Genomic DNA, 26,123 nt, shown 5'->3' with positions numbered 1-26,123 from the left:
GAGCCAACAGCTGGCTCTCATCTTCCTCCAACCGCAAATGGAAAGGTGGAAAGTCCTAAAGAAGGAACACCCCTCATCCTGTTACTGCTTCTTTGCATCTCTCTTCTCCTTCCTCCTCTCCATGCCAACCAACCACCTCAAACCCAGTTACATTCACTGTCTCCTTCTCGAGGGACTAGTGGCCCTTTCCTTGTTGCTGTGAGAAGGTAGTGTTCATCATCAGGAAACTTCCTTCCCAGTAGCTTGTCTCAGATCTGTCTCAGATTACCGATTTTTTGCTTGTTTGTTTTTGCTTTCTGGCAGAACTATACAAGAAGAAAGCCTACATTTTAAAACTTAAAATTCACTTGCTAAATACTGTTTGTGGTTACTCATTTCTTCTGCAAGATTATCATATTCCAGGCTTTTGCTGCTGCTCCATTTCTACCAGATGCTGCAAATCACTAGGGAATACTCCGATTAATATTTTTTGTCATATGAATAAGAGAAACAAACTTTTTTTTTTTAAAATCAGTTCCCATATTTCATCTTTGCTTTTCACTTTTTGTAAATTAAATTTGGAGTATTCCTCTCAATTTTCACATTTCCTCTATTTCAAATGAGGAATTAATAGCTCCATAGGTATTAAAACAAAAATTTTGGCTGAACTGCTAATAACTGACTAGATGAGCGCGCGCGCGTATGTGTGTGTGTGTGTTTGTATATATGCACAAAAAGGCAACACCCTCAGGCTAAATTATCTTTTCAGGAAGATTCTCCTTTATTATTTTTATCATGGTAGAATTTATAAACCCCACTAGAGACTGGGGCCCCACTATACGATATGCTGTATAGACATCTATTACAACTCAGCTCCAGCCCAAGAGAGTTCACAAATCTGTATTTCTCCTACGATGCACATAAATACAGTGTGGCTGTTCAATTCTTCAAAACTAGCCTGGATAACACCCTCGAGAGCACAAAACATCAAGCAATGACTATACTTTGAGTTTGACTATCCGCGTATTTTTTAAAAAGTCTAGGTAGCACTCCAGCTTAAAAACATTTTGAGGAGCACTGTATTAAAAGACGAACATCAAAAGGACTTTGACACTTTATAAAAGCAAGCCCAACTAAAAATCAAGCAAGTTTCTAACTGCTGGAGCAGTCAAAAAGCAGTGCTTTTGCAATGGCAAACTTTTTTCCATATGGGAAGAGGTGGGGTAAATGTTTCAGTCCAGCTTTAAACCAAAGAAATAAAATTGGCCTCTCATATTATCAAGAACAATGCCAAATAAAATAACTTATTTGGTCTTCTCTATTTCACTCATCCCACGATGTTTCTCAGTGCTGCACATTCACAATGACAGCGGCTCATCTGACACATACACACTTGTTCATTATTTTGTTTTACTGCATTGCCCGATGCACATCTGTTGTCTTGTACCCATTGCAATAGATGCTGCACATACAAAACAGCAGCTCAGCCCCAGAGCTTACAATGCACGTGTAACAACACAAACAACAGATGCATGCAGACAATATCTAAAAAGGAGATGAAGCTGGTCAGAATATTCTCAGCACACTGGCAGATGACTGGAGTTTTTATATATATATAACCCCCCCCCCCCAAAAAAAAAATGGCAAGTTTCTTTGGAGTATAGAGACATATACAGAGGATGAAGATGCTTGTTTGAGTATTAGGTGAGCAATGGAATTTATCATCATAAGTGGAGTTAGATGAATACTATACTTCACATAAGCCTGCAAATACTCCTATTTAAACATTTCTTTTCATGAGAAGTGGAGTCATGAACAAAGACCTCTCCCTCTCTCTTAATATGCAATTTGATTCCACTAGGAATCCCCAAGCAATCATTCCTCTTTTTTCCGAAGCGTAAAAAAAAAGCAAAAAACCCCAATGCATCAACAGTATTTATCAATCAAATGGGTGCCATGTATTTCTAAATATTGCAGTGGCAGTGACAGGAATATAGAAAAATAATTCTAGGAGTATATGAATAAAAAGATTCACCACAGTCCTATCGTGATGATTGTTTATAGTGAAGTTACTGACAGATTCCCTCTGATCTGATTTCAGACTTGTATCAGTAAGCCACTGAGTAGGTAACCCTTTAAGTACAAATCCTTAAGGTAAACTGGGAACAGTACCTAATGTAAATGTAAATGCAATGCAACTGTCCTCAAAACTACCATTGTTCACATTCTAGCCACTTCCCAACCAGAAGCAGCACCTCATGTTAAGTTACTAAGTGTTACAGTCCAAAACTAAGTTCATGACACCAAGGATACTAAAACATACTATGTTTACCATGAAAGAATGTAAATATTAGAATGATTAAATAAATTAGAGGATCAAGGCCACTGGGATCAGAAAGGGAAGGTCTGCCACCTTGCTTTTTCATCTGTGTACTTCCCCCTCCCTTCTCTTTTTCACTCATCTCACTCCTCTTCCACCATCTCTCCAGAAACTCAACAGGAGATCAAAAGATGCTCCACCCATTGTAAATCACGCCAGAGGCTGCCAGGCTGGAGCACACAGCCAGGGCGCGACCGCAGGGAAAGCGAACACAACTGCACTTGCATCAGCGACAGAGGTTAATAATTTTTAAAGGGTAGAAGTCACACATTCACTGGTTTCACAATTACAAAAATGGAGTCTGTGGTTTAGTCACCAATAACAACAAGGTTAAAACATATCAAAGTATTCACTTTTTTTTTTAAAACCCAGAAGCTTGTTTTCATTGTTCTAGGAAATTACTATTTTTTGAAACCTGTTAGTTCTTTTCAAATGCTTAAGTTTATATTCAGCATGATGCAGTCTAATTTCTATTAACATGTCTGCAAGTGTAACAATATCCTTATACTTTTCAAGCTGTTTGAATGTGGGATTTTTTTCAGCTTTTTCTTTAAAAGTTTAGCTGGCTGTTTTATAATTTGTCACCTTTTGTCTTCTTTCAGCAGTATGTCATTAAGTCTTTAATTTGGCGTTTCCTGTTGTCTGCAGTGGGATATATGCTGTTTTAAATCCAAAGGACTGCAGACATAGATGGTGGGTAAAATCTGTGAACCATAAGTAAATTCTTATAAGGAACATACAAAAAAGATTGTTCTTCAGTCAGACTTAAGCCATTACTTTCTTCAAAAGAAGAAAAGACACAAGTTAAGAAAAAGGCACCGCCAAAGACCTTCTGCCCAAATGTGCATCTCCATGAAGTTTCCTGCTGAGTGCATATGAATGCACTGCGATCTGGGAAAAGGATCCAAATAGGATTTCAAACATCCAAAAATTTTAACTCAAACATTTAGGTATTTCACCATGCTGCTATTCATTCATTCACTGATTTTTTTTGTCTTAGTTTAAAGAGATGCTAAACAAAAGAAGAGCTCTACATGTATTTACATTCCAAAACTAAGCTCCCCTTACCACCCCCCTAGTCTGTCATCCCTTCATAGCTAAACAAACCGTAAAGTCTAGCCCTATGTTCTTGAAGGAAAGTCACAAACACGGCAAGAGAAAAGTTTGGTCTTTCAAGAAGAAAAAGACAAAAAGCAGTTTTAATCTATTATAGCTGCCCATGTTGTTTTGACTATGAACGGCATCGCATTCAGATAATACACGCAGACTAAACTGGCGGAGGAGTGGGATCAATTTCTTTACTATTTTAGCTCTACTAAGCTTTGCTCTTTGACAACTTCCCAGTCATTAATAGCCTTCCTGTCCTACCGCTAAGACGGGCTCTTATATACAAGTGATACATTTCGCAGAACTCTTTTGCAAACAAAACTGGAGGATAAATATTTTACCATGTAAAAAGTAGGCAAGAACAACTGTCGGCTCTCTGCAGCAGAGGGGTTTCCACCGGGGGAAGCCTGACAGACCCTGCCGCCTGCGTCGCATTCGGCACGCTGCAGGGCCCTCTCGGGAGCTGCTGGGTGCTTCGGCCAGGGCAGGTCACACGCTGCGAACACGAAAACCTGCAGGTTTCCTCAATTTCTGACACACCAGTATTTTTCACACAGTACTCAACATACGGGCTAGGGTCTGTACCTTTCCCAAGGAGCTGAGAATCTAAATAACATTAAAAAGACACATCGTCCCATTGGGAAACTCCACAATGCTGCCTGTTCGTACTGAACTCTTACTGGCACATGAGTTCTCTGCTGCGGAAGAGGTAGAAATACCCTGTTTGAAGCAGGGAAAAGCATGAGAACAGTATGGGAATCTGGTACTGGATTAACAAGGAAGTTCCTTCACGCAGAGAAGAATGCATTTAACCCACTTTTTAAAAAGGATTCATAATGAATTATGCTATCTTCTGCTCGTGAATCCTATTTTAAACCTTAGTATAGTATGTACAGTTGAAAGCTTTTAAACATGGGAGTTTTACTATAAAGCAATTTAATCTTATTGCAAACATGCAAAATGATACATTAGAATAATATATACCTACCTAACAAGGCCTCTTTGATGAGAGTGGTAAACATTATTTTTGAAGCACTTACAAAACTACGTTTTCTAATATTAGAAGGACCTGTTGAGATGGTAGCGGCAAGGATGATAAATTGAATCCTGTTCACAGTTTCAGTTCTTCTGGTGAGATGCTGCTGAGCACCACCTTTTTCAGCATCAAACATGCAACAGCACTTTTCTTAGGCTGGTGCTCAAATACCTTAGACTACTGTTCCTGACTGTGTTCATGGTATGTGTTTTGCTTTGTTACTCAGATTCAGCCTTAAAGGCTGAAGGATTCCAGAACCTGACTTTCCATCTAGCTTATCTGAAAAAGTTTTGGCCTCCTCCATGCCAAAAATACAGGAGTTTTATAATCTCAAAAGTTGTACAGGTTGAATTGATTTCCCTGTATTTTGCTACCATGTATGAGGTAGAAATTTATGATCAATGTTTGTATAGCATATTTAACTGGTCATGCCCAGCATTAAGTTACATTCATATCATTTTTGAGAGCCTTCATTTATCTCTTTATTACTTCATAAATACAGTTAAAAGGTTTTTGGAAGCTCTGTGCTGTCACAAACTCAAAAGGAAAATTCTCCTAGAAATGGTCGAAACTGTTGTAGCGGCTTGTCTATGTGGGGAAGGGATTGTGAAAAAGTGGAAGTACTACAGCTATTCCATCCAAACTCCCCCACGGACACTCTTACTAAAAGCTTTTCTGTAGTTTAGCTTAGTCCACTTTCAAAGTGAAGTGAAAAAGGCACTTTTAACATCCTCTCAGAGAGCGACTGCAGAAGAGCTATTCCTTGATAGATATTTTGGGTTATTTCTCCATGTAGACAAGCCTTAAGTGACACCTTTCTTGGCATACTTCCTAATGTTACATCATCCACCACAATGCTTCAGTCTTTTGGAAACAACTTTGTGGGTAGATCCAGGTATTCTGCATTCCAAGTCCTCTAAACTCTTCTATACTTCTCATCTATAGAAGGCTTGGCCAATATAAGGTTTACATCAAGAATTTGTATAGAAAATGTGAAGTCTGAACATTCCTTTGTCCTATTCTGAGGGTTTTCACTATTATCTTTCCTTCGTACAAGGAAATTTTTCATCCAAATTAAAAAGAAAGTTCCCCAGCTTTTTGTGTATTTTTTGAAACAAAAAACATTAAGAAACCTGCTGTTTCAATCTAGGAAATGATGTGTTTAGAATTCCAGAAACATTTATATAAACTTTAGGTCTCGACTTGCAATTGTTCTTTTTCTTCACCTTCATAAGACGAAATTACTGATTCTAATATAGTAGTTACGTTGCTAATCCAAAACTTAACACTAAGCATTAAATCTGTTCTATGATGATAGAAAACATGTGCAACTGTGCAGAAACATCCATCAGAAGAGAGGCATCCAATAATTTTAAGACAGAAAACAGCAAACTCCAGACTCCCAGGGGAAAACAAAACAAAACAAAATGTAATTTCACACTTTATCAAATAAAGAACGAGAGAATAGGTAAGCAAGATGTCTCTCCCTTTTCAAAAGCAGAAGAAATTCTGCCAGGCAGCCAACTCCAGCCAAAGTAATAGAACATATCACTAAATAACCCTCATTTGTCATGCAATACCCTGTCTTATCCTTATCTGCCAGCATTATCAACATTACATAAAAATGAGTTTACTTCACTTAATTACAAGTTTGCAACTCTTAACATGGAATTGCAATGATTATTAATGGTTCAGATATATCACTGAATATATTGCCACGTACATTTAAAAAAGCAACACAATCAGTGTTTCTCTTTCTCCGTAAAAAAATTCAAGAGATATTGGCACATCATTGTTATTTTGGCACATACTAACCTAAGTTTAAGCACACAAAAAGCAGGTCTGCTGGAAATCAATTATTCAGTCTCAGAGGATGGTAAGGCTAAAAAACGTAAAATCATTTATTAGGAAAATGTTCCGCACATGACAACAAATGGGGCGCTGCAGAAAACAAAAGTGTTCTGGACATCATCACAAGGCTCTTCATGACCTGGTTAGAGAAGATGCTCAAAGGCATGACGTGGGGAGTCTTGAAAAAAAATACATGGAGTCATACTCAATGACAAAGTGATTATTTTTCTGGCCTGCTCCAGTCTGCAGGATTTCCATCTGCTGTTTATTCATTCTCTTCACCTTCATCCACTCATCTATATTTTGTGAGAAATAGACACATTTTTTACATGTCCAGCTTAAGCCTCTTGCTTCCCTCATTCCACCCCGAACTCTTAAAGGCTTCTGAATTTTTCTAATGGCTGTATTCTACACAATACAGCCTGGTTGCTAAAGTGCAGAAGACTACCATAGCAGTCCTAACTTTCAGACCTGGAAGCTTTCTCTTCCGAAGGAGGTATGTCAAGCATCCAGCCTGCTGGCCACATCCATTTCACTAAACCATTTCACCTGGCCTATAGGATTTTCATTAATTTGAATATGTAAGAAAACATAAAGCACAATGCAAGAATGCAAACCCAAACTAGCCAACTGGCATGTGCTCTGTGAATGAACACACCCATATCAGAGTCAGAAGTGGCACTGCCAGGCCTACTCTTCCTCTAACCTAAAAAACTTTTCCAAGAGTCCATTGCTGCTAGCTTGAACATTACTCCTTTGCTGTCCGTACCTATTGATTGTGCATCAAACCAGCTGCCAGAAGTATTGGTCTCACCATTTGAAACAAATTTAAAGCTGTTTCTCTAAAAGCAAGTCTGCAGCCATTAGCAGTGAAGTCCCTCCATATGTTAACCTCACAATTCCACACCAATTATCATCCCCTGCTCCCAAAATTTCAGTAAGGTTGTAAAATCAAGCACTCAGAAGTGAGGAAAATGTGAGGTAAGGCTGCTTATGCAAGTCTGCATTTTGCCCTCTTAGTTGCCATTAAGATACTAAAATCATTACACACATCAAATCCTATTTTCTGTAAAGATGCCTCCTCGATTCCATGCAAGTGGGCAGCCTCTGGAGAATGAGTTCTCTATCTCCACAGGTTAGACCACATGAAGAAAGCATAACCATGCAATTTGCCTGACACTCTGTGGCTAATCAGCAGAGATTTACTTTTCTATCATTCAGTTAGAAAGCCAGAAGCCCTCAATTTTAGTTTAATTTTCCCACACTGAAATCCACAATTACCAAAAGGCAGTTGATTTCAGTGGGAGCAATGCACGGTGCAAAACAGGGTGAGAAATTCCTATTTGGGGCTTTATTCCTGGTTTTAGGGCCAGGCTTCAAAAGATGTTTAGGCATCTTCAGAAGAAGAAGGACGCCGGAAAGGATTCACAACACAGTAGCCTTGGGTAGGTCAGAATTCCTTCCTCAGTAACGAGCGATTATGAAAGCACAGATTATTAACATCAGTCATCAGACACGACACCTGATCTCATGCTTTTCTGATTACCTGCCCCAGGACACCTTTGTCTGGGCCAAAGGGTATTCAGAGGGAGGAAAGCAGCTGCAGCCGTAGCCACCACTATTTTATCTGTGTCCTGTCTGGAGTTTAAATTGTGTGTGTCATACTGACGCAAGACACTAAGATGGTTCAAGTGTTGTGCTAATAACGCTTAGTGATTTTGGCAGGAATCCAGGAACACATTGTTCAAAGGAAAAGCTCGACAGACTATGACAATTTTCAACAGCTTATAACTTGCTCAAGTCTCCAAAACTTTTTAAGGAGCTAGCAAAAGACTCCCTCCTACTTCCTACCCTTCTTTTGCAGGAAGGGAAGTAAATAGAAGTAGCTGGAAGTAAATAAGAGCTTTTCAAACCAGGAAGCATTAATATTGAAAGAACTATCAAGAGCACAGCAAATTTGCACTTCCCCTGAAAAATTCAGACACCATCTCCATGGTAAAACAACAGCAAAACTCCCTTATAACAGTCCGTTACCAGCCTGCAAAACCCTTATGAGTCTTCATCTTGTAAAATCCCAGTTCTACAGTTCTGATAAAACATTTGTAAAAATGCCAGAAGTTGTTTAAACGTGGAAGACTTGTAATGTGAACTTGTTTTACTGGTAATAAATCTATCTATCAAGATAACAACTTAGAACAACTAATTGTATAGAGCACCTCATAACTGAAACTTCATGTACAGTACTAGACATAAACAGGGCTCACCTGAGTCTGCAGGACACTATTGCTACCTCACTTCATACAGTAGAGCTCTTAATTACATAAACTTTTGTTACTTGCCATATATACTTTTGCAAAGCATTTTAATTCAGAGGGAGGAAAAAAAAATCCATTTAGTTAAAGAAGCAATGAGCTTAATGACAGGAAATTCGTTATTGCAATGACAGTCTGGAACTACTGGCCAAGCCAACAGAAAGCTAAGATTTTCAAAAAATGTTTTCTCTATACAAGCCTTGAATTGACCTAGTTAGAACCTTAAACAGACCTAGAATCTTTCTGTAAACTTTTAAAGGTCTTGCCTGGAGGAATACATTTGCACAACTGATATCATCATCCCAGAGTTGTGTCTAGTCCAAGCTATAACATTGACAAACACCGGGAGTAAGTGTTCCCAGAAAAGAAACTTGTTTAGAAGTTTCAAATCCAGGTACTTTAATGCCTGGTGAGCGAGCTTAAGCAGTTTCAGAACTCAATTCCCAAGAGGAAACTGTGACAAAGACAAAAGTTGTTCTATGCTGTGCAGAAAGGGGTTGTGAGAAAGGAAGCGTCAAGATAATTCAAGCTTTGGACAGATCTCTAAAAGCGTCCAACAGACTATTGATCTATTGGTCTTCGACAGCTCTCCAAATTCAAAATGTAAAATCCCAGATTGAGATTGTATACGGTACAAAGCAAAAATGCGGCACTTAAGTTTAGTAACAAATACTTCAAAATCGGTTTCAAGCATTTAGTTTCAGATAAGACAAAAATTTCCTCTCATGTTTCTAATCTGGCAGGACATAAAGCACAAGCAATACTCTTAACACCTGTCATACACTTCTTAAAGTGGGCTCTGTTATGCACAGCAGCAGGTAAATTAGTTTTTCCTTCTTCCTTTTTTTCCTAAGACGACCATGACTCTCTCTCCCTAAATAAAAAAAAGCAAATCAAAACATAGAATAGAAGCCATGAGCGCTTTCGCATCTTTCCCCTATTAATTTTTCTATACAGAAACAGACGATGAAGGAAGCAGGAACCTATCCTGTGGAAAAATAGATAGTAAACAAATAATCTGTGGGGAAGAGCCTATAATATCAAAATTCTTCTCTGGGAGATAAATGGACCATAATATGATCACTGAGTAAAGCCCATGAATTTTCAGTCACCTAAGCAGACTAAGCTTTAACTGGTGTTCTTATAATTAATCTATTTCCCAACATCCTGTATTGTACATCAACTCTTTGTATTCATTTAAAATCTGACAATTTTATTTAAAAAAAATGCTTATAAAACATATCGTGCCTTGAAAATGCGACTCCAGCACAATAGATCTGTCTTCACTCTCTGAATTATTCACAGACAATATCCTGTTCATCTCAATACTATTTTATTCTTACAACAAGCAAACAATACAACTGGTCTGGGGGGGGAAGGGGGGCGGGGAGCTGCATCCCATCTTGTCCTAACCAGTCCGAAGCAATTCTAGATGGGGAGATTCCTCTGGATATTACTTAGACTTCCTTAATGAAATTCAGGTGTAATCCCTAAGGCTCTATAGCAAAGAGTATCTTTAGCTCAACTACAGAATATGGTATTTGTCAAAAGGGGATTAATTATGTTTAGATGTGTCTACTATGAATACCAACAAGTCTAGAGCCACTATTTAAAATACATTTCAAAATTCACTCAACTTAAAATTCAGTAAGGAACAAAATATAAACAGTTTACAGAACACACTGGGAAATACTCTTCAAGATTAGAAAGACTTTGTTTTCACTAGTTTTAATTTTATTAAGGTCAATTACAATATGAACTCCTGCTCTTGCCCTCTCCCAACATTAATGTAACAGAAGTTTTCTAAAATGACCTATAGCAAATGCCAAGCATAAACCTCTATGATCAAGTCACAGACCCAGAAATAGATTCTAAACTTAAACAGCAAAATGCTTTTATGGACCATAGAAAATACTTCAGGGACCAAAATGTTTGATTCTACTCCCAGATGGTCGCAACGCAGTCTGTGGCGTGATCCACAGAGGTTTTCCACCAGCACACAATGGGGCCCAACAAACATTTGTCTCTTAATTTGCTCTCTCCCTCATGCTTTCTCCACCGATACTATTTTGGTAAGGGTTTATGTTTCTTCAATACTTCTCATGCAGTCTAGATTAGGTGCACAGCAGAGATACAGTCAAGCCCTACATCTTTTTTGAGCAAACGTATTTCCCAGCAGCTTCAGTCTTCACATTTTTTTTTAATTTTTTTTATTTTTTTAGTATTTTCCACCTGTCAGTCCATTCTTTCCCACCTGGGACCATAATATACTCAGTACTCAGAGCATTCCAGTAGTCCACAGCATCTGAGACTGCTATTTGTTGCCAGACAGAGCATGTGTATAAGAAAAGTAAAAATATTGACTAAAGGAAAACAGATTAATAGTTCTAAATGTAAAACTGTGAATGGACACCATCCTAAACAGCATCTTATTTCAGGAAGGTAAGGAAGATGTTATATCTGTGCTGCACATTTCAGACAAATATCCTCAAAACCAGCTGATATTTTACCGTCAGATTTCCAAAATCCTGAAAATACTGAGATATTGCACTTTGGAAGTATAACAGTCATTCTTCAGATAGAAAGTTATCAAGCCACTAACAAAAAGTGCAAATGAGACATCTATAGAATCAGTTAATGCATGTGTTTTTGCATGGAAACTTAGCGCCAAGAAGAAAGGTACATCATCTTGAAATACCAGCAATCTAGAGCTTTTCCAAAGTCACTAAATCAACTTGCCATTTTCTTATACAAGCACTGTAAAAGTTAACGCAAGTGTCCAAGCCCAATAAACAGTTATACGCTGCCTGAGATCCTAACACTGACTGTAGTCCCATGCTGTATCCCCAAGTGTATCCGGAATTTAAAGGTTTAAAATCATAGGGGAGAAAAACCCTACAGAAGAATCTGTGCTTGACTGATCTTAGCACAAAGTACACATTCTTAAACTCTTTATTTGCTAACGAAATGAAACAATGCCTTCACTTTCTTCATCACCTTAGTATGTTTATTATTCTTTTGTAAACACTTCAGATTCGATCCTCTTACCTGATTGTATGATGCACGCCCATGAATGGGATGGTTGTGGGGAGGGCTCTCTTAAACTAATAGAGCAGAAAAAGCCTCGAATAGAGCAGATCAAATATTTGTCTAGACACAGAAAATCTAATTTAACACTGAACTGTAATTTAAACAAGCTTTGGACACAAATCCTTCAGGTAAAGCTAAGCTGCAAGTTATATGTTGCATCTATATTTATAATTGTATTACAAGTCCATATTTTGAATATTTTCTATTACAGAGGCTACTAATGTAGGGAATTCTGACTGAAGTGGTAATTGATGTATTTTAAAATTTACAATATTGTTAACATGCAGAAAAGCCTCTGTATTCCTGGCACACCTAATAGTTCAGCGTTAACAGCTGACCTCTCACCGTAGAACTTTCCTTGCTATCGACCTTTGTGAAGACACACAATGACCTGTGCTAATAACGTCTGTTGTGTATAATGAAGCAGCTGATCAATTCAGAATTGAATTTGATTTTAAAAACAATAGTAATACAATTCAGGTTCTTTACTTAACTAGCAGGATAATGTATTCTCAGGCACCCTGTGATACAAACCCACACAAAAGCAAATAGATAAGTAATCAGCAGGGAAACAAGAAAAATACAGTAGTAGCTATTACCTATGGAGTTCTCTTGCCTCTCACTTATAAATATGAATAAAAAAATGGCATTTTGTTAACAGTAGTATTTTTCCCAGCTCCTGTGTTAATTTTATAACCTAACTGTCAAGTTTGAGGAGGAGAGGCCTAATACAGATCAAAAAGCAAGACCCTGTTCACTGTTTACCCAAACTGGAAAAGGAACTGCGAGGGTGAGCAAAGGGGTAACACTGTTCTGCTTCAGCACCTGTAACTAGAGAGAGAGGCACCTGTAATGACCGATGAGGTGACCAGGTGAAGAAAATAATCCCATCCCTGCTATCCTCCAGCTGAAGGTCCAGAAATAGTTAACCTAATCCATGCACATGTTTGAATGTCAAATTCTTCAGGCTAACGTAACACAAGAAATACACTTATGTTATTCTAATCGCCAAATCCTTTTAGAACCTATAAATTGGTAATAAATCAAATTGTCAAAAGACTATTAGAACATACCATTTTTCATTTTTAAGTACGCACAGAAGAAGCTTCTGTCACTCAATTCTTGTATCAAATAGGCTTTAATTTTGCATTTATTCGCACTCTGACAGCTATAGTACGTCCCAGCTTGCTGTAAAAAAACCTCCCAAATATTGTAGCAAAAAGGGATAGATGTATTTCCAAATTGGAAGCAACAGACACCAACTAACCAACCCAGTCCAAGAAGTACAGCCAGTAAAAGTAATTACACAATAATGTAACATGTTAAATCCAAAATCAACTAGTTTTCATTGGATGACCTTTAAACTTCTAAAAGCAACCTGCAAAGGAAGAAAGATTGTACACAGAGTCTTATACAAAGACTAAAAGAGTAAAAACATTACTCCCTTACTATTATTACTCCTTATTTATTTAAAGGAGTAATGTACTTACTCTGCTACTATTTATACTGCAAGACTGGGAAGTTTTTATAGACTCTTTGCATCCTTTATCCAGTTCATTTTAATTACAGTATTTAAGTTCACATTTTTGTTTTTGCTGAAGAAACCTCCCCACGTTTGCCAGAAGCAAGCTTGGATTTTCACAAGGTGTTTTTGATGCAGGCTTGTACAGCAATAAACGACGAGTATTTGGGATGAATTCCTGTAGCATGCCACAGTTTATTAAAATTGTAAAGAAATCAACAGGAGCAAGAGACTTTTAAAAAAGGCAGGCAAACCCAAAAATGATAGGGAAAGATGAAGCCGGGCAGCTGACCTGCCTTCCCCTCGCCCAAATGGGGCATCTGGGGAATGCGGTGTCCTCCTCCTGTTACACAGATTGTCACCTTGTCTTCTTTCCTACCTCCCTAGGACCGGTACTTCACGGGCTGTGTCTGGAAACACATGTAGTGAGTAATAAAAAGGTTAATGAAAAAAATCCTCCTCTTACTAAGTTTCAAAGCATCTTCTTTTTGCCAAGGTCAAAAAGAGCAACACTCCAGGCTTTAAAAGAGACTACCCTGCTTTTTACACTTTTAACTAAAGGCCCAGGCCAAATACGTTTGATGGGAGAATAAAGGCAGGAAAACAAGCTGGAACAAGCTACTTTTTAGGGGATGACTGGGGAGGGGGAGAAGAAAAGTTTCAAACCATCCTTAAACAAACATGTCAATAGGCTATTTTCATGCAAGTTATTTAAGAGAAAAAACCAACCAAACAAACAAAAAAACCCAACCCAAGCTGTTCTAGTTACACTTACAAGGTGAGTCTCCCACGTGCACAGAGCGAGGCCTTCTGTACAGCTCTGACCATTGGCTGCAGTCCTCTCCTTGTCAAGGGCACCGGTGGGATTGACTTTTCTCCACCCAGCTGCCTATTTCCACAATATGCGCAGGAGCTTAATTGTCTCCGAGATTGACATCAGGATCTTCAGCATAAACCAGCCAAACCATTTTAGAAGTCTAGTTTCAAATAGAAGCTCAAACTAACCACAGGTAAGAGGGATGCATATTCACAAGTGATCGTGCCCCGTGGCAACAGTAGCCTGTGCACAGACTGCACAAACCTCTCGTCAATCCATTTTCTCTTACCTGGATAACTACAGCACCGTACTATCTTTATCTGCCATCCTACATAGTCTTCTCGTGCAAACATCCTGCTGCCAAAATCCTACTCCCAGACCAAACAAAGGCATAAAATCTAAGATCTGTTATCTCCAGTTTTTTACAATTTTGCCCCTTCTTATCAATTTGCAGTTATCTTACGATAGACCCAACTCCTGGCAGTAAAGATGCTAGCTGTCATCTAGCATACCTTCCACAAAAAGAAAATGAAAAAAAGCAGGGGCAGAGGGGGCTACGCGTTCTTCCAGTAGTTTTTCCTGTACGGATGATTGAAAATTATGGAGAAGAGTGGTAGTTCCCTCTGGAAACTCCAGACATGATCCCAGAATACTGCTGCTGGGTATTTCTGTGGAAGAGCTAAAAACCTAAATGTCATCACGGTTGTACTTCTTTAAAAGCTACTGTTTACCTGCATGTTCAGAAAGGCCTTGCTCCCATTGTGCCACGTGTGGGGCAGGGCAGAGCTGTAACGAGTAGTGCCCCAGCCAGGCTGTCACACATTTGGCTCTGCACACATAAAAAGAAACAAACCACACTAGGACAACACAACAGGAAAAACCTGAAATCCTCTAAACCAGTAATGAAAAATAGTGAAATAATCAACTGTGACAGATCTTTCAGTACTATTCAGGAACCTGTATTTTAACAGCACCCAGAAACAATGCATATGCTGTGAAGATGCACCTTTAGACATACGGAAAGTTCTCTTTCCCAGCAGTATGGGCCAGAAATACTGTTATTTGACTGTGTTTTGTAGACACCTTATAGAGTTCCTCAAGATACTGTGAGTGTGTCATATGGTCAATTATTCTCCTTAAGTGTGATCACTACAAAACACAGATTCAGGAGTAAACATACTCCCCAGCTCGGGACCTTGAAATCTTTGAGCTCCAGCGTTTCATATAAGAGGTACTCTGGGGGAATAGCTGTATGGACTTTTAAACTGAAATACTCCGTTCTCAGAAGGATTGAGTCCTGAACATGGACTGTTCTAGTTCAATTTGTCCTGGAATTTATTTAAATCAGCATGTTCTTATTCAAAGCTTTTTTTGTTGTTTTTTTTTTACTCAAAAATTTTGCTAAAGTGTGCAGGACTTTCCATTTTATACTAAGCATTTTAAAAATGCACTTCACAGTTTTTATAATGTATACAAATACATCTTAATAACTGAAATTGAGAACTAAGACCTCACCTCAATGCCGCGAAAGAAATCGTTTCGGTCATTATATAGGTTGTTCTGTTTCTGGATGCTGAAACAGACTGATCACTAAATTCCCAAAACAACAGCTGAATGCATTCATCATGATGTTAAAAGGACTCCACCCTCATAATTATGCCAAGTGAAAAATACTTTCAAGTTGCCTGTAAAATGAGGGGAGAAGGCTTGAGATTTTTGTAGCAGAATCTGTATGAGCTGAGGAATTTCCCAAATGTTATTTCATGCTATTATATAATATGAATTTATTTTTTGTAATAACATTAGAACTGCCTTTCTTATTTAAATGGTAGCATGAAACAGTAAATATGGAAAAAAGGTCAGCAATTGAGATGTTATCTCAACAACTCTGTTTATGCCCTGGTTTCTCAGCCTAAAACAGGACAGTTACTGGAACAAACTTATGTACATCTAAAAGAGGGTATCACCATTTGTGAGGAAACAAGGGTATTAAAACAGGTATCCATACAACCTGTAGATGTACTTTTCTTGTTTGGAAAGACACTGGACTATCCAATCTACTTCATAAAGCTTGGTGTAACCTAAATATACCGTAACACTATGTGCCTATTTATTTAGCCATTACAAAACCTGTCTACCATCTTTTCTCTGCTTTCCTTTTTTAAGCAGAACTGAATGCAGCTCAGTGACACTTTGATAATCTTTAGTAAGAAACACATAATTTGATACAGAAGTATTTATTAATCTTTGTTTCAAGCTAAAGCTTGAAGTCTGTTTTTTTTAGCACAAAGTTACATACAAAATGCTGACTTCATTTAAGTGACAGAATAATGATGGAAAGTAGAGAAAAAGCATTAGCCTGGATACATCACCAGCATCTTGAAAATTGTAATATGTTAAATGATTATGAAGGACAGCGCTTGACAAGGCTAATAGCTAGACTGATGTAATTCGTTTCACTGTAAGTTCATGCTGATGGCCTTAGAACTATGATTTTTTAAAAACATCATTTATATACATATTATTGTACATGTATAAAATATATATACAACATTTTTTCCAGCTGAGTCAATAAATATTTAAGAGTTCATTTTCTATGACAGAAATATACAACCTCATTAGAAAATCTGGTTAGATAGAAATAATAACTGCATAGAAATGAGTCATTTGTAAGTAGGTATTAGGAAAGTAGCATTCTCAAACACTGGAGAAAAAACTGTTATCCCGTATGTTTACTTTTTTACTAAGCTGTGGTCAAACTGTAGATAAAAATATTCTCCCTGTTCATCAGACAGCATGAGATGCAGAAGTGAAACAAAAAAGGATGGTCCAAATCTGATGGGGTAAGGAAGCCATCTTCTGTTTCTCCTCTTTCCAGAGAGCTGAGGTGTCAGAGGAAACACTAGCATGACTGGAAGATATAACCCATTCTTTTTATGGCTTAAAACCAATAATCATATGATAGCAGATTGGAGTCACAACAGTTTGCTGCAAAATATCTTCTGAGCCGCAATGAAAGAATTTAACAGCCTTTGTAAAACTATCAGAATGATACAGCATGTGTCTCCCACTAACAAAACAGAGAATAGCAGGCAGTGAAATCTTTACCGCATTTCAGATTAGTATGAGATTTAAAGTAAAAATATGGAACTCTGACTTGGATACATTCAAAAAGTACGATCCCTGGGAAAAAATCAGAATGGGATTCACTCACATTGACTAAACTTTTTTGATTATATGGGATATCTGGCTATCATACGAGAGAAATTATGACAAAAAGGTGACAACTAAGCTGTATCATTAAATAGTAATTACTAGTAACAATTGATGAGAGAGAATTGGAGAACAGGGATCTCTCTTAATATTCCCTGCAACTAATTGTTCCCAGTGACAAAGGAGAAAAATTAAGCCTCCACACAAAAAATAGTACCAACTGCCTTTTTTCCTAACCATTTTGATTAATGGAAATCTGAGTATATACTAAGATGACCAACGAACACATTCCAAAACTAAAGTACAGGGATTAACTTGTTAATTCAGAGAAAAAACATTTAGACCATATATTCTATGGTACTCAGCACATCTCTTGTCATAAAGTAACATTCTTCTCCCTGTCATAATTTTGAAAGACTTCAAAATGCACACCCTATGATTTCCCTCATTACAAAAGATATATTTTATATGACATTACAACTACAACTGAAAAGTGTTTGGTGGAGATGCTGATAAGTATATTACCTATTTAGCTATTTTTGTTCAAGCAAGATCATAGAATCATACAGGTTGGAAAAGACCTCTAAGATCATCGTGTCCAACCGTCAACCCAACACCACCATGCCCACTACACCATGTCCTTAAGGGCCTCATCTACACGTCTTTTAAATACCTCCAGGGATGGTGACTCCACCACTTCCCTGGGCAGCCTGTTCCAAGGCCTGACCACTCTTTCAGTAAAGAAATTTCTCCTAATGTCCAATCTAAACCTCCCTTGGCACAACTTGAGGCCATTTCCTCTCGTCCTATCGCTTGTTACTTGGCAGAAGAGACCAACACCCACCTCGCTACAACCTCCTTTCAGGTAGTTGTAGAGCGCGATGAGGTCTCCCCTCAGCCTCCTCTTCTCCAGGCTAAACAACCCCAGTTCCCTCAGCCGCTCCTCATAAGACTTGTGCTCCAGGCCCTTCACCAGCTTCGTTGCCCTCCTCTGGACACGCTCCAGCACCTCCATGTCCTTCTTGTAGCGAGGGGCCCAAAACTGAACACAGGATTCGAGGTGCGGCCTCACCAGTGCCGAGTACAGGGGCACGATCACCTCCCTGCTCCTGCTGGCCACACTATTTCTGATACAGGCCAGGATGCCATTGGCCTTCTTGGCCAGCTGGGCACACTGCCGGCTCATGTTCAGCCGGCTGTCAACCAGCACCCCCAGGTCCTTTTCCTCTGGGCAGCTTTCCAGCCACTCTTCCCCAAGCCTGTAGCGTTGCCTGGGGTTGTTGTGGCCGAAGTGCAGGACCCGGCACGTGGCCTTGTTGAACCTCATACAGTTGGCCTCGGCCCATCGATCCAGCCTGTCCAGGTCCCTCTGCAGAGCCTTCCTACCCTCCAGCAGATCAACACTCCCGCTCAACTTGGTGTCGTCTGCAAGATTTCCTGCAGATTTTCCTTTTGTTCTAGTTTTAACACCAGTTCCCCAAACAAAATGAATTTGGTCAGTCCAGTTCCCTTAAATTCAACAAAACACTCTGTTAAAAAAGAATAAAAATAAAATATCTATCTGCCTGAAGAATTCAGAGCTAAAAATCTACTTTTTAAGAAATATTCTCATTGGTGATAATAAGGTTTTCTGGTAACATAAAAAGCAAGGAATTTAGGGTGGTGGAATAAACTATGGTAATCTATCCCCTATATTGCTCTTAATGAAAGCAGCAGAGGTTTTTCCAGTGGGATTTTACCACAGCTGCCTGGGACCAGGGAGCTGTGGCACTGAGCAGAATGCCAGCTTCAGCCAGCGGTTACCATAGATCCTGAACAACTTTCCTTTAGGAAAGCCCGTAAGTTTGTCATGATACCTCTTCTTCCCCTTACCCCAGCCAGCTTCTTGGCTCTCCACCCCAGTTTGAAGGGAAGAGTTTTCAGTTCCCTCGCAGAACTACTGGGATTCATTTCTATCTGTGTTTTGGAAACACTGAAGAAAAGGCAATAAAAATGTGTCCAAACAGCTATAGCAAAGTATCTTGAAGAACACGGGTTTTGAGTCACCTTCCCAATACAAGATGACTTTTTACAGTAAGATTCTAGTACTTGTCCTGCTCTAATTTTAAAGGTTGTAATTCTTGAGCTTCATACCATTTCTCTTCCAATGCCTTCAGTATCATTTGAGAGAAGAATCTCACAAAATAATGATAGTATTCCCATTGTTTAGTGTCATCAATGCTAATTTCAATCACTACACATATCAGAACAATCCCTTCCCTTCCTTAATATTCTCCAATAATTTACAGACAGCTGTTTCCTTCTTAGTCTACATGTACCTAAGCTGTACATATATTAAGCCCTGCTACTCATTCCTCACAAATCAGTCCCAGCATCCTCTCTAACGTGGGGTCAATTTGTATGCAAGAATGTAGGCGGTTATTGTCCTGGCACTGACATGTTTGAAAGCATCTGGGCAAGATACGCAAGGTGATCTTGAATACTGTTGCATACAATTATAATTCATTCTTGGGTAGGTCAGAGATGTTTCACTTCCTGAGTAAGATTTACCGGCAGCTATTGCCAGGATATTTTAATACTTTGTGAAGGCTTCAATTACATATGCCTTGTGCTAATACCTCCCATGTTTTTTAGAACTTGTTATGGATATGTTCCTAAAAGTTCGTTAGCCATTCGCTCATTCATTAGTAGTAGCAGCACTGTATTTCAAAGAACCTGTTAATAAATTGCGTATCTCCAAATTTACAAATTTAGGACTAAAAAACCCTGACTCTTTTGGAGAAACACACAATGGTGCAGGTGATGTCTACCTATTTTCATATGCTGTTACAAACAGCTTTTTTCCAATGTTGGATACTTCCAGGAATTTTCTTCAAAACCCGAGACAACTATTGTATATTAAAAGCCATAGCTATTACTAAAATACACATTTTTTAACAGGGTGAAGTGCACTTCCGTCAGTCAGACGATAACCAACTCCATGATGGATTACTAAAACATTTCATCAACATTTAACCCTTTAAATCTTTGACTGCCAATTTTGGAAGCATTTTATTCTCGGAAGCCAATACTTTCACTAAGAATGAACTGACACATAGAAGCAAGCTGCAAGTAGTACAAATGACTGTTAAGTGTATATGCTATTCCTCAGTCCTATACCCTCCATAAGCTGGTCATTTTCTTCCCTTGTCAGTTTATACTTCTTCCTCTCCTGGATAGCTTTCAACTATGTGACAATGAAGAAATCAAACACCAAAATAGCAGCAGCTACATATCCTCTGCATGACAGTGTAATTTCTTCTGCCTTAAGGCTGTGTCTAGCACTGAAATCATAGCCTGTTTACTTCTAACTGGTGCTATATTACACCAAAGACTTAACTCTTGCTTATATAAAACTTGCTCAAAGACCAATTTACTCACAATGGTCCTATTTAGAGTTTAAGAGTACAAGCCAGCAGTTCCTTTACAGCCAAGGCAGTGACAGTAGTGGGACAGAACCCTAGTTCTCATGCAAAAGTACAGAGGAGCTCAAGCCCTGCTGCTACTTGTATTCCTATAAGTAAGAAACAAGAAAGCAAATGTCTATGCACATTCACTCTTTTTGGTTTAGAAGCTGTTTAGAATGGTCACAAGTTTGATATTTTAAAAGAAATTATCTTCAAGAGTTTTTAGAATAGTTTTTATACTTAAAGTCTAATGTATTTGAAACATCTTTCATAGATTAATTAAAAAGTAAATATTTGTATGAAGGGGTCTTATAAATCGGTATTTCTATGCTCATCTGAAATGGGATGCATGAATTCTGATAACCATATGAGAACCAAAGGGGGAAAACTTGAACTAAAATGAGCAAATGAAAATGCAGCCGCAAATACTGTGACTTCCAAAAGAGGAAGAAAATAAAATTATTAGCTACATATATTTTATGAGCATCTGCAGAATCGCAAGGTGTTAGCAGACAGAGAGCGGAGAGGACAACACCATTCATGCAAAAGTCATGTAGGTTAGAAGAGCAGCACTCTATATGCACTGCTGTCTAGATAATCTAGCACACATAAGCAGTTTCACCCACGCCCACAGAGCTGTCTGTCACATAACCAGATGAAGTTGCTAGTGACTACCTGTTCACTGTCAGTAATTCTTTAGTCAAAATGGTTCCTTTACAACAAACTTTTCAGATACATCAGTAACAGTAAATTAAACGTGTCCATGAGTATATTACAGGGAACTGAGGCCAACCGGTACAAAATGACATGTCTAGGGTGGTAAACTCCCGTAGTCTGCAAAACAGAGTGGCCTCACAGAAACTGCCTTTTGGGAATGATCCCTGGAACACCGACTACCAAACAATGTCCAGGAATCAGCTCACTAGTTTTGGCATCAAGTTAATCAGGATATTTTTCTGTAAAACTTTTAGTTTGGACATAGCTAAGGAAATCCAAAATGTTCCCAGGTCCAGTCTGCACCTACACAGAGAGAAACTGCAACCCATCAAACCATCTTCAGCTGGTAGAGGGGAAACAGTTCAACATCATGTTAAATAAAACCAGGCAAAATTGGAGCCGAAAGCTGAGGAAGCAGATACTACTTTGTCACTGCAGTGAGAAGGCAGCTAAGGAATGGCATATTAAAAACCGTATCTCCGAGGAGAGGGTCTAGTTAAAAACTTAGCTTTCCATCCACACAATGCAGAGAGGCAGAGAAACGACCCTATCCCTGTGTTCATAACTTACATGGTTATTCTACTCTCCCACATCAGATGACATGGTTATCCTATTTTGGGAGAGTTGTCCTACCCTACCCTATTTCCTCAGCCTGGCAAACAGGTCTCAGGAATAAACTGGGGACAAACGATGCCCGAGTCACCAGCCAGGAACAATTAGGAAATAATCATGACCTTCACACGGTAAGCTCCTAGATCTGATGAAGCCACAGCCTCAGTAAAGGGTGCATCTCACATCATGGAACAAAAGGAAACACTCACAGCCATGACTGACTAACATAAAGCATGCATTTCACAAAACTGCGTTTTTGCTGGGCGCATTTCTATGTCCTTCTGCATACAGTTCAGGTATGTAACTTGGGCCATATTTGATGACATTTCTTAAGGCTGCGCTGTTTTCATACACAATACAGTTTACGACAAACCAGAACAAAGCAGGAGTTTCCACGTCTCTGCACTGTATCATCCACTATACTAGGAAATTCCACTGCTGCATTTTGGCAGATCTCTGTTTTGTCATTGGTTATAATCTATCCCACGCAAACTAGCTTAATTAACTTACATAAACTCAGTTTTCTTTGGCAAATTTTGCATGCTTGGAAGGCAAATTTCTCTAGCATTTTTTAACATCTAAAAATCTCCTACAGTGATGCCCTTTATCTGTAATAATTGATAGAAACCATAAATAGTGTGCGAAAAACCATTCTAATTACAAACATTATCTACAATTATTCTACACAAGTTTGCTATTGCTAGCCACCTTAATGAGCATTGCCTGCTACTATTAATCAACATTTTAAAAAAAAAGTATTTTTTACATATTACAATACAGATTATTTTTATACATTTTACAGTTATTTTGAAAATAAAACTCTCATCTTCTACAGGTGTTAAGATGAATAAACAACTTCTGTGTATTAAAGTTACCTTGAAGCAAGCACTGATTTTATGGCATATTTCCAATTCCCAGACTAACAAAATATGCAATTCATCTTTTATTATACCTGAAAATTAGGACCAATTCCATAGCTAGCAATTGGGTCCTTTAACCCACCTTCTATCAATGCCTGTTGAGAACTTAGGTTCAAAGGTCATTTCTACACAGCAATGCAGTTTCATAAATTACATCATGACATTACTCTGAATAGATTTAAAAATAAATGCTTTCAAAAATCAGACTCCATTAAAATTGTTCTTACTCTCTAATTCTTCTGGAACAACTTTCTCTTTTGACATCTGCAGTGAATATAAAACCCTGAAAAAACCCTGAAACTCCAAGAGTATCTCACGTGGACATCTCTAATTTAACAAAGTCAGTCTATTTTAGTGAAAGAATGCAACAAGCCTGATCAGACAGACACCATCAAAAAGCGTTTAACTTTAGAGCTGCAAGCCTAACCGTTCGCTGTCTAGCATGCACCAATTAAACCCCTATAAAGAAGACACAACCAGACTCACAAAAAATTCCCGTTTCAAATTACTAGGTCACAGAGAGCAAACACCACGTATCATCAGGAGTTTCCAGTGAAGATGACTTACAATCTTTCCCCTTCATATTACAACACTCAGTCTTTCTCATTCTTACTAGTTTGTACCTCTGGGAAATATCTAAACCCTTTAAATTCATCAAAGCCTAAAAATGTTTTCCATCACAATGTCTATTTGGGACTAAGAGTGTTCCAGTTTTCATTTTAGTCTTTCTGATCATTGAAATCTGACACTGGAAGGGCAGTTTATAGCAATTTTTTAACATTATGTTACTCATTTATAGAACTTGGAATGTGTATTTTTATAGAATAAACAAATTACACAGAAAAAACCCCAATTAACTGAGACCTTAGCTTACAAAATATTACTCCCTACACCTAGAAGGTTAGGGTTGACAGAATGGAAATATGATCAGTCTACTGTCTGACATTGTTAGAGATTAATCTCAAATTTCAGGGAGGCGAGGGAGGGGAAGTCAAGGGCTTTTTCAGTAACAGAAGATTAATTTCTGTGTTCAAAAAATGCTATTTTAATATTATAAATACACTATTCTAAGATTTTAATTTTTCTTTATTTTAGAAAAGATAATTTCTGTATTTAAACTGTGTCTTAAGCACAAGACAGGGGTGCCATTTCTTAGGTTTTGGTCTCATCATTTTAAATTCTGCGGTGAAGTACAGCAATAGTGAAACACAGGTGGTGATACAATTCACGCGAATTGTAAAATATCACAACAATAGAAGTTCCTATATTAAGACCACCTTATCAGTGAGTCTTCCTTTTGCTAGGTCACAGGACTTAATAATTAACATCAAGGCCCTGACACTGAGCAAAGCCTCAGCTTTCATCTAGTTCAGATGATCTCTTCAAAGCTTCGTTATAAGATTTACTTGCATTAATTAACAGAGATGAGAGTCAATTAGCTATTTGCACGCTGCCCATCACATCAGAAGGCACTTATGTTTGCAGTGATGCTCATGACAGCAAACTAGATCAATTAATGTAACACAACACTCATTTTCTTCCCTAGATGTGCATCTCCAGATTTTGGTCACCTCTGTGCAAATATTCTCAAGGCTGCTAAACGCACCACAAGCCCAGTAACATTAAAACTCTTTGCAAATAGGAATTTTTTCTAACTGTAACGACAACTTCCAGAAAGCACCAAGAAAAACAGTAACAAAAAAACCTCATCAGTGGTCTTTTAACATTCCAAAATGAAGGATCAAGCTTCCCGCACAGCTACTTCTTTAACTCCAGAAGGCATTTCGGAGAAGTAAATAATAAAAAAATTAACTGCAGTCACCCTGCAATCTCTCTGTAAAATACATCTTCATCTTGAACCTGGGCTGGACAGCAGTAGCAAGCACGGTACCAAGCCCTACATTCAGACCACAGAAGAGTTTCACTTCGCAAGTGACGCACTGTGAGTGCTGAGCAGCATTGCCATTCATCTGCCAGTTCTGTACTTTGCAGAACATTTGTTTCTTTGAATACAGTGTAATCTTCTGTTCTCTGTTAATTACAGGCTCAGCGACCAGTAGTAGAAAAAGTCTCCACCTAGTATGTATAAAGCTAACGACATTAATTAATACAGTGGTTCCATCTTACAGTTGAGTCAGGACATGCCTAAATTAATGTGATCTTAATTCTGCTCCATGAGCCTATGCACAGAAAATTAATCCCGAATTATAATACGTATTTTGTGCCAGTACATCACAATGACCATTATATAGGTACCTCCAAAATCTTTCTTGAAGGCAGACCTGAGCTTCCTTTGCCTGGGCTTCAACCATGCAGAGGTAAGTCATGACTTCAGACCAAGAGGAGAGTACCTGCAGCAGTGTGCTGAGTGCCAGGACCTCCTGAGCTCAGTGCCACACTAACACGACTGTGTGACCGCTGCTCTGCTCAGAGTATAGTTACAGTCTTCCTGCAGCTGCCTGGAAAACACTGTGTAGACATACTTTTCATCTTTGGCTGATTTTACACATTATTTCTTATTTTACCTTGTAAGATATCTATCTTGAGATCTTAACTTTTCTGTGGCGGGATACTGAAAACTGGTTACTGCATGAGACTTCTGAGTGCTTTTTATTTTCTTAGCTTTACATCATATGGAAATGAAGCTAACTCACATAATGCATTTTAAACGCCATCTCAAGTTCTCTTATGTGGGGCACACTGAAATTTTCAAACACTGGAAAAACTTTGAGATGTCACAAAACCACTGCTTTAACCAATGAGACTGGGTTTGCAGAACTACTATGCAACATGCCATGGGTATGAAAATCACCTGTATATTTTTTTAATCAATAGATTAAAATAAATTAAAAATTAGTTTTCTACTGATATTAATGTACATGCATATATGAATAATTATGATAAATTATGATAAATAAATTATGATAAATATTGCATTAATATATGTACACTTAATTATAAATGAAACAATATTGACCATGATGCAGATTGAGTAACAGATAAAAGGGATCTAGTCAAAGCAAATGAAGGGCTATATGAGGTAAGATGTCTCCAGTCACAGTAACTGCACATGAATGGTTTCTGAAAGGAGTAAGATGAATTACATGTACACCTTACTGAG

General features: G+C 38.3%; 1 protein-coding gene across 9 annotated transcripts in view; it reads right to left on the bottom strand.

The window, feature by feature from the left end:
* The window catches only part of ARL15 (ARF like GTPase 15), a 225,568-nt gene that overhangs the window by 76,262 nt on the left and 123,183 nt on the right, over positions 1-26,123 (bottom strand). The window lies entirely within an intron of this gene.

This window comes from Calonectris borealis, chromosome Z, assembly GCF_964195595.1.
Source record: "Calonectris borealis chromosome Z, bCalBor7.hap1.2, whole genome shotgun sequence".
NCBI classification, from domain to species: Eukaryota; Metazoa; Chordata; class Aves; order Procellariiformes; family Procellariidae; genus Calonectris; species Calonectris borealis.
This window is presented reverse-complemented; position numbering and strand designations above follow the sequence as displayed.